This window comes from Pristiophorus japonicus, unplaced genomic scaffold (assembly GCF_044704955.1).
Source record: "Pristiophorus japonicus isolate sPriJap1 unplaced genomic scaffold, sPriJap1.hap1 HAP1_SCAFFOLD_504, whole genome shotgun sequence".
Classification (NCBI taxonomy): Eukaryota; Metazoa; Chordata; class Chondrichthyes; family Pristiophoridae; genus Pristiophorus; species Pristiophorus japonicus.
In genome coordinates this window covers 93,429-99,876 of record NW_027254410.1, presented here as the reverse complement: position 1 = coordinate 99,876, position 6,448 = coordinate 93,429, and the positions used below count along the sequence as shown (strand labels likewise).

The 6,448-nt window shown below is 43.8% G+C and overlaps 2 non-coding genes across 2 annotated transcripts; one reads left to right on the top strand and one right to left on the bottom strand.

The window, feature by feature from the left end:
* The first annotated feature begins 3,787 nt into the window (after positions 1-3,787).
* On the top strand, positions 3,788-3,870 carry trnal-cag (transfer RNA leucine (anticodon CAG)). Its single transcript has one exon. It is a non-coding gene; the product is annotated as a tRNA-Leu (tRNA).
* Positions 3,871-4,309: 439 nt separating this feature from the next.
* On the bottom strand, positions 4,310-4,382 carry trnak-cuu (transfer RNA lysine (anticodon CUU)). Its single transcript has one exon. It is a non-coding gene; the product is annotated as a tRNA-Lys (tRNA).
* Positions 4,383-6,448: the final 2,066 nt, after the last annotated feature.

Below are 6,448 nucleotides of genomic sequence, written 5' to 3'. Positions count from 1 at the left end.
TCTTTCTTTACATGTCAGTCCTGCCCTCCCGGGAATCAGTCTGGTGAACCTTCGCTGCACTCCCTCAATAGCAAGAACGTTCTTCCTCAGATTTGGAGACCAAAACTGTACACAATATTCAAGGTGTGGCCTCACCAAGGCCTGCGTCCGCGCACATACGGAGGCTGAACTCCAGGACATCGTCGACGTATTTACTGAGGCCTATGAAAGCATGGGCCTTACTTTAAACATCCGTAAGACAAAGTTCCTCCACCAGCCTGTCCTCACCGCACAGCACTACCCCCCAGTCATCAAGATCCATGGCGCGGCCCTGGACACCATGGACCACTTCCCATATCTCGGGAGCCTCCTATCAACAAGTGCAGGCATCGACGACGAGATTCAACACGGCCTCCATGCGCAAGTGCAGCCTTCGGCCGCTTGAGGAAAAGAGTGTTTGAAGACCAGGCCCTCAAAACTGCCACCAAGCTCATAGTCTACAGGGCTGTAGTAATACCTGCCCTCCTGTAATGCTCAGAGACATGGACCATGTACAGTAGACACCTCAAGTTGCTGAAGAAATATCACCAACGATGTCTCCGCAAGATCCAACAAATCCCCTGGGAGGACAGACGCACCAACATCAACTACCTTATTCAGGCTAACATCCCCAGCTTTGAAGCACTGACCACACTCGATCAGCTCCGCTGGGCAGGCCACATTGTCCTCTTGCCAGACAAGAGACTCCCAAAGCAAGTGCTCTACTCGGAGCTCCGTCATGGCAAACGAGCCAAAGGTGGGCAGCAGAAACTCTAAAAGGACACAATCAAAGCCTCCCTGATAAAGTGCAACATCCCCACTGACACTCAGGAGTCCCTGACCCAAGACCACCCTAAGTGGAGGAAGTGCATCCGAAAGGGCGCTGAGCACCTCGAGTCTCATCGCCGAGTGCATGCAGAAATCAAGTGTAGACAGCAGAAAGAGCGTTCGGCAAACCTGTCCCACCCATCCCTTCCCTCAACGACTATCTGTCCCACCTGTGATAGGGTCTGTGGCGCTAGTATTGGAATGTTCAGCCACCAAAGAACTCATTTCCGGAGTGGAAGCAAGTCTTCCTCGATTCCGAGGGACTGCCTATGTAGATTCTAAAATTCGTGGAAACCCCCCAGTGTTTGGACTCACTGAAAAGGAAATTCGATTTGGGATGAGTAAACATAAAGTTTGGGATTCTAAAAAGCATATGGAAGAAATCTACAATTCTTAATCAAGTTTGGGATTTTAAAAGACATGTTTGGGCCTGTGGGGAAAAGCTGCAGTGACAGAGGGGTGGGATTTAGAGTTTGGATATTGTAGCTAATCAGTTTGTCTGGCGGAGCTGTTTAACCGTAGTCAGGCTCCCAGAAAACATTAGCATTTAAACAATCGATCACGGAAGAAACATTATCCACCCCACCCACAGGACCCAAATATCACATCCATATTCCAACACCTTTTCAACATGTATAGAAATATTTGGCTCAGCCCAGACTTCCTGAAGCCAAAGCAGTGCTATTACAATGGACAAGAGTTCATCAGTTCATAAATAAGGAGTATCACTATCCCAAAGTCTATCAACACCAGATTAAAACATTTAATCAAGTCTCAGTTAGCTAGTCCGCCAAAACTTATACAAAGAAGACCACTTAAATCAATGGGCAGCAAAACTTAAACAAAAGAAACGTTAGATTTGGCACGAAGATTAAGCAGCCTCTCAGAGTATAACTGGGGGCCTATCGTACCAAGAGCAACCTATTTTTCTGACCATTACTTTGGAACAACAAGATCAAGATCGAGAGCACACGGCAAGAAAACACAGGAAGAGACATCACGACATCAGAGAAAAGAACTTCAAAAAACCAATCAGTGGAACACAATACCAACTGACTTGGTAACAGGCATCAACCGGACCACCGCGACTGACGGACCCAATCAGGAAAATCAACCACTAGAAAACCGGCGTCCGCGCAAGTGTTCCACTCTACAATTTGTGCCTCGACTGTCCAGCTGGTAAAAATTACCGAAACAACTTAAAACCCTATTGATGACAAAGGATACCGGCTTCGGGACAATCAGAATACTTCGTCACAGACAAGGCACCGGAAGGCTGGAAGGTAGATCACACCGGTTGTGGGAGAGCTGGTTGGTGGTGACATGGAAGTGTCTGCAGTGTGCAGGACCAGACTGCTTCCACACATCCACAATGAATGTCCCACCCTTTATTTGGGAAAAGTACAACTGAGAGTGAACAAGTTCCATCCCGGTCAGAGCAATCTGAAGCTTTAACTGAGTGACACCCTGGTTTGGGATTGTAATGTCTGTAAGCATGTAATGCTTGTAGCGCCACACTGTGGATGTGGACGTATTGTGTACTGCAACTGTAAAGTTAATCATTAAACAGAACAGGCTCTTTCCGGAGAGTTCCGAGAGAGCAGCCTGCATGTTAGGAAGCTGTGTGTGCTGTGCTATGTGAAGATATCACAGGGATGTCTTGCAATATGTGCATCTATCAGTCTCTGTGGTGCAATGGATTAGTGCGTTCAGCTATTAACTGCAAGGTTGGTGGATCGTAGCCCATTCAGGGATAAAGCCTTTAATTGTTTTTCCCTGAGGATTCTGTGCCGTGCAGTTCCAGGTTGTCATTGTGCGTTTTGGCTGCACCAATATATTCCGCAATCATTGCCAGCTGTGCTGTTATCAAGTTATATCAACTGTTACTTGCATTTTCGCGTGGTTGTTCGTTGTCTCGTCGCCAATTGATACGCTTATAATAAAGAACAATGAGTAAGTGTGACATTAGCTCCTTTAATAAGACTCCAGTGTGCTTATATATACCAATGGATGCTGGGAACCCTTGGGACTCCAACAGGTAGGCCCTCTGGTGGTGGTATGATACAGGTGGCCAAAGGTGAAATACATAACACATGGTGTGTACGGAAATCAACATCAAAAGTCCTGTCATTAGCCACAGGGGTTTCCGGCAATTTTCTGATCGCAAAGCGCTTTCAGTCCTTGTCCTTAACATTGCAGATGTGGAAATTGGGGAGTTTAATGAATTTGAAAGGAGAACATTGTTGTTTGGTGCAGTTCCGGTCAGAGAAATGTTTGTGGAAGGAACTTTTTGCAGAGAGAGGGATTGAGCATTTCTGCTTGTTGCTGAACACTTCTCTCTGGGCACTGAGCTAAGCAGCAGTTTCCGTAGTGTAGCGGTTATCATGTTTGCCTCACACGCGAAAGGTCTCTGTTGCGAGCCTGGGCGGAAACATTATTTGTGAAGCAAAAACTTGTCTGCAATAAAATTGAACAAAAGCAGTCCAGGATACATTGTCGCATGAGCAATGAACATTGTAAAACTAATCTACTCAAATACAGAGTGTGTAAAATCAGATCGGGGATAAAACTTCATCAAGGGTTAAAGTTTCACTCATTATTAAAGTTCAGTTATTGTAATTTCGATTGTGCTTGTTCGTATTTCTTTCATTCTGTGAAACAACACTATCGGTTTATACCATCAGATCTAAGTTGCATTTGAAACCCACAAACAGCTCATTAATTATTCGCTCTTCCCCAGTTCCAGAGCTCAGAGTGTTATTGTTCATCCCTGGGATATAAGCTACCTCCAACCCGGGCCAAACCTCCCTTTGCACCGATCACAGACTCAGGAAAACCCCGGGGGAGAGGATATCCCGATCACTGGGCCTTCCAGCAACACTGAACAAGCGCCCGGTCCGAAACTTTCCTGAGTAATAACTTGTAACGGCAGCATCAAACAGTCAGGATGGCCGAGCGGTCTAAGGTGCTGCGTTCAGGTCGCAGTCTCCTCTGGAGGCGTGGGTTCAAATCCCACTCCTGACATTCAGTGTTTTAAATTGCAAACTCATTTGTTTTGACGCCACTCTGAAGTGCTTTGGGACATCCATCTGACGGAATAAAATTACTCCACTTCAATTGCAAGCGGTGATATCAAATATACTTCCCAAACCGGGAAACGATCCCGGGTGGCTGTTGCGAAAGGAATGGGTTTGTGAAGCATTGAAAGGTGCCCTGTAAATATCTCGCACTGCTAATTTAAACTCACGGTTATAATTTGTTTCAGTGCAAAAGAAGGCAGGCTCGAAGGGCCAAATGGCCGACTCCTGCTCCTGGTTCTTGTGTTCTTATGCAGAGCACAGAACAGATGATTAAATTATCAACTCTCCGTCAGTTCGTATTTCTTTCATTGTGCAAAAGAAGATAATGTGTTCATCAATGATGTTTTCCTGTGAAAGCAACATAAATTTTAAGGAACTGAAATCGACGAACATGGGGCTCAAACCCATGATCCTGAGATTAAGAGTCTCATGCTCTACCGACTGAGCTAGCCAGGCTTCTCAACATCTACCCTGTCAATCCCCTTCAGAATATTGTCCGTTTCAACGAGATCACCTCCGATTCTTCGAAACCCAAGAGAGAATCGGCATATTCTACACAATCTCTCAACATAGGACAGCCCTCTCATCCCAGGAATCAATCTGTTGAACCTCTGTTGCACCACCTCCAAGGCAAGTGCGTCCTTCCTCAGATAAGTACTATGGGCGAATATCCTGTTTTTCTGCTGATTCTACTTCCTCCTCCTTTGATAGTCCTTCTCTGTACATTCTGTATTCTGCTTGGTTCTCTACTGAAATATGAGCCTGAAGTTTCTCACAAGCTTCCGTTTTTGTGTTTTAGTTGATCTTCATTCATCCACCGAGCTGTAGCTAGCTATCATGCTATTTCTGCACCCTGCATGAGAACGTGTCTAGTCGTTACCCGATCTATCCCCTTTTTGAAAGTCTCCCATTGTGCATTTACTCTTTTACCGAGAAATTTTTGGTTTCAATCTACCTGGGCCGGATCCCTGTCAACTCAAAAAATTAGTCCTCCTACAGTTGGGTATTTTCACACATGATTATACCTTCTCCTTTTCCATAACTACTCTAAACCTAATGATATTGTGATCACTGTTTCCTCAATGCTCCTCCACAGAAACATGCTCTACTTAATCCATTTCCGAGATCCAGAACTGCTTTCTTCCCCATCGTGCTGGAAACATACTGATGGAGAAAGTTCTGATACAGATTTCAGGAAATCCTCCCCTGCATTTTCCCTTTGCATGGTTATTTTCCCAGTTTACATTGAAGTCCCACATTATCACGACAGATCTTGAATCTTTCTGCATTTTACCTAAATTTACACCTCTTTATCCTTCCCACTATTAGCTGGCCGATAACATAATCGCTCATCTAACTTTCTACAGTCACATTCATTTAAAAAAGAATGTCGGATGGGAATAGGGCCACAAATCGATGGACAATATTAAATCACATGAAGCGATGGAAAAATTACATAAAATATGAAATAATTACTTTGCCTCTGTATTTACCAGGGACACAGGGCAGATGGACATGACGGTGGAATAATGTATGGGAAATTATATAACTGCAATAAGTAAGAGGAGAAATATTAAATGAACAAACCAAATGAAAGGAGGATTCAACCCCTGGTCTGGATGGATTACATCCATACACTTTAAAATAATTCAGCGAAGAGATAGCAGGAGCACTATTACAAATATTTAATGATTAGTTTGAAAAATGTGTAGTGTCAGAGGAATGGCGGATAGCTAACGTAATACTTATATTTGAGATGGGAGAGAGAACATGTCCTGGGAACTATAGACCAGTCAGTGGAACTTCGGTTGTAGGAAAATAATGGAATCTCTGCTAAAGTAGAGAATAGAAGAATATCTATAAACCAAAAATATAATTATGTATAATCAGCAGGGATTCAAAAGCAAAAGTATTGCTTGACCAACTTCTTTGATTTCATTGAAGAAGTAACAGGGAGAGTAGACCAGGGTAATGTGGTCGATATAATATACTTAAATTTCCAAAAAGTCTTTGATGAGGTACCATATATTAGAATAATGAATAAGGTCAGAGCTTGCGGTGTTAGGGGACAAGTCGTGGAATGTATAGCGAGCTGACCCCAAGACAGAAAGCAGAAGAATAGGACAGTTATTCTGAGTGCAGAAGGTGTAAAGTGGGCTCCCATGAGGATCAGTGTGGGACCAATGCTGTTCACAATTTAAATTGTCCATTTAGACTTTGGAATCAAAAAAACAATTTCTACACTTTCAGATGAGGCCAAATTGGGGTGGGGCTGATAGACATTATTGAGGAGGACTGCAACAAACGACAACAAGACATTAATAATCTTGTAGACTGGATATTGAATTGGCAAATTCGATCCAACACAGACAGAGTGAGGTCATGTACTTTGGTAAGAAAGATAAGGTCAAATACTACGTGAGAATAAGAATCTAAGTGAGGTCGAGGAGCAAAGGGATTTCATGGTAGAAATACAAATAAACAGTAAAGGTCGTGATGCGGGTTATACATCCATAAAAAGA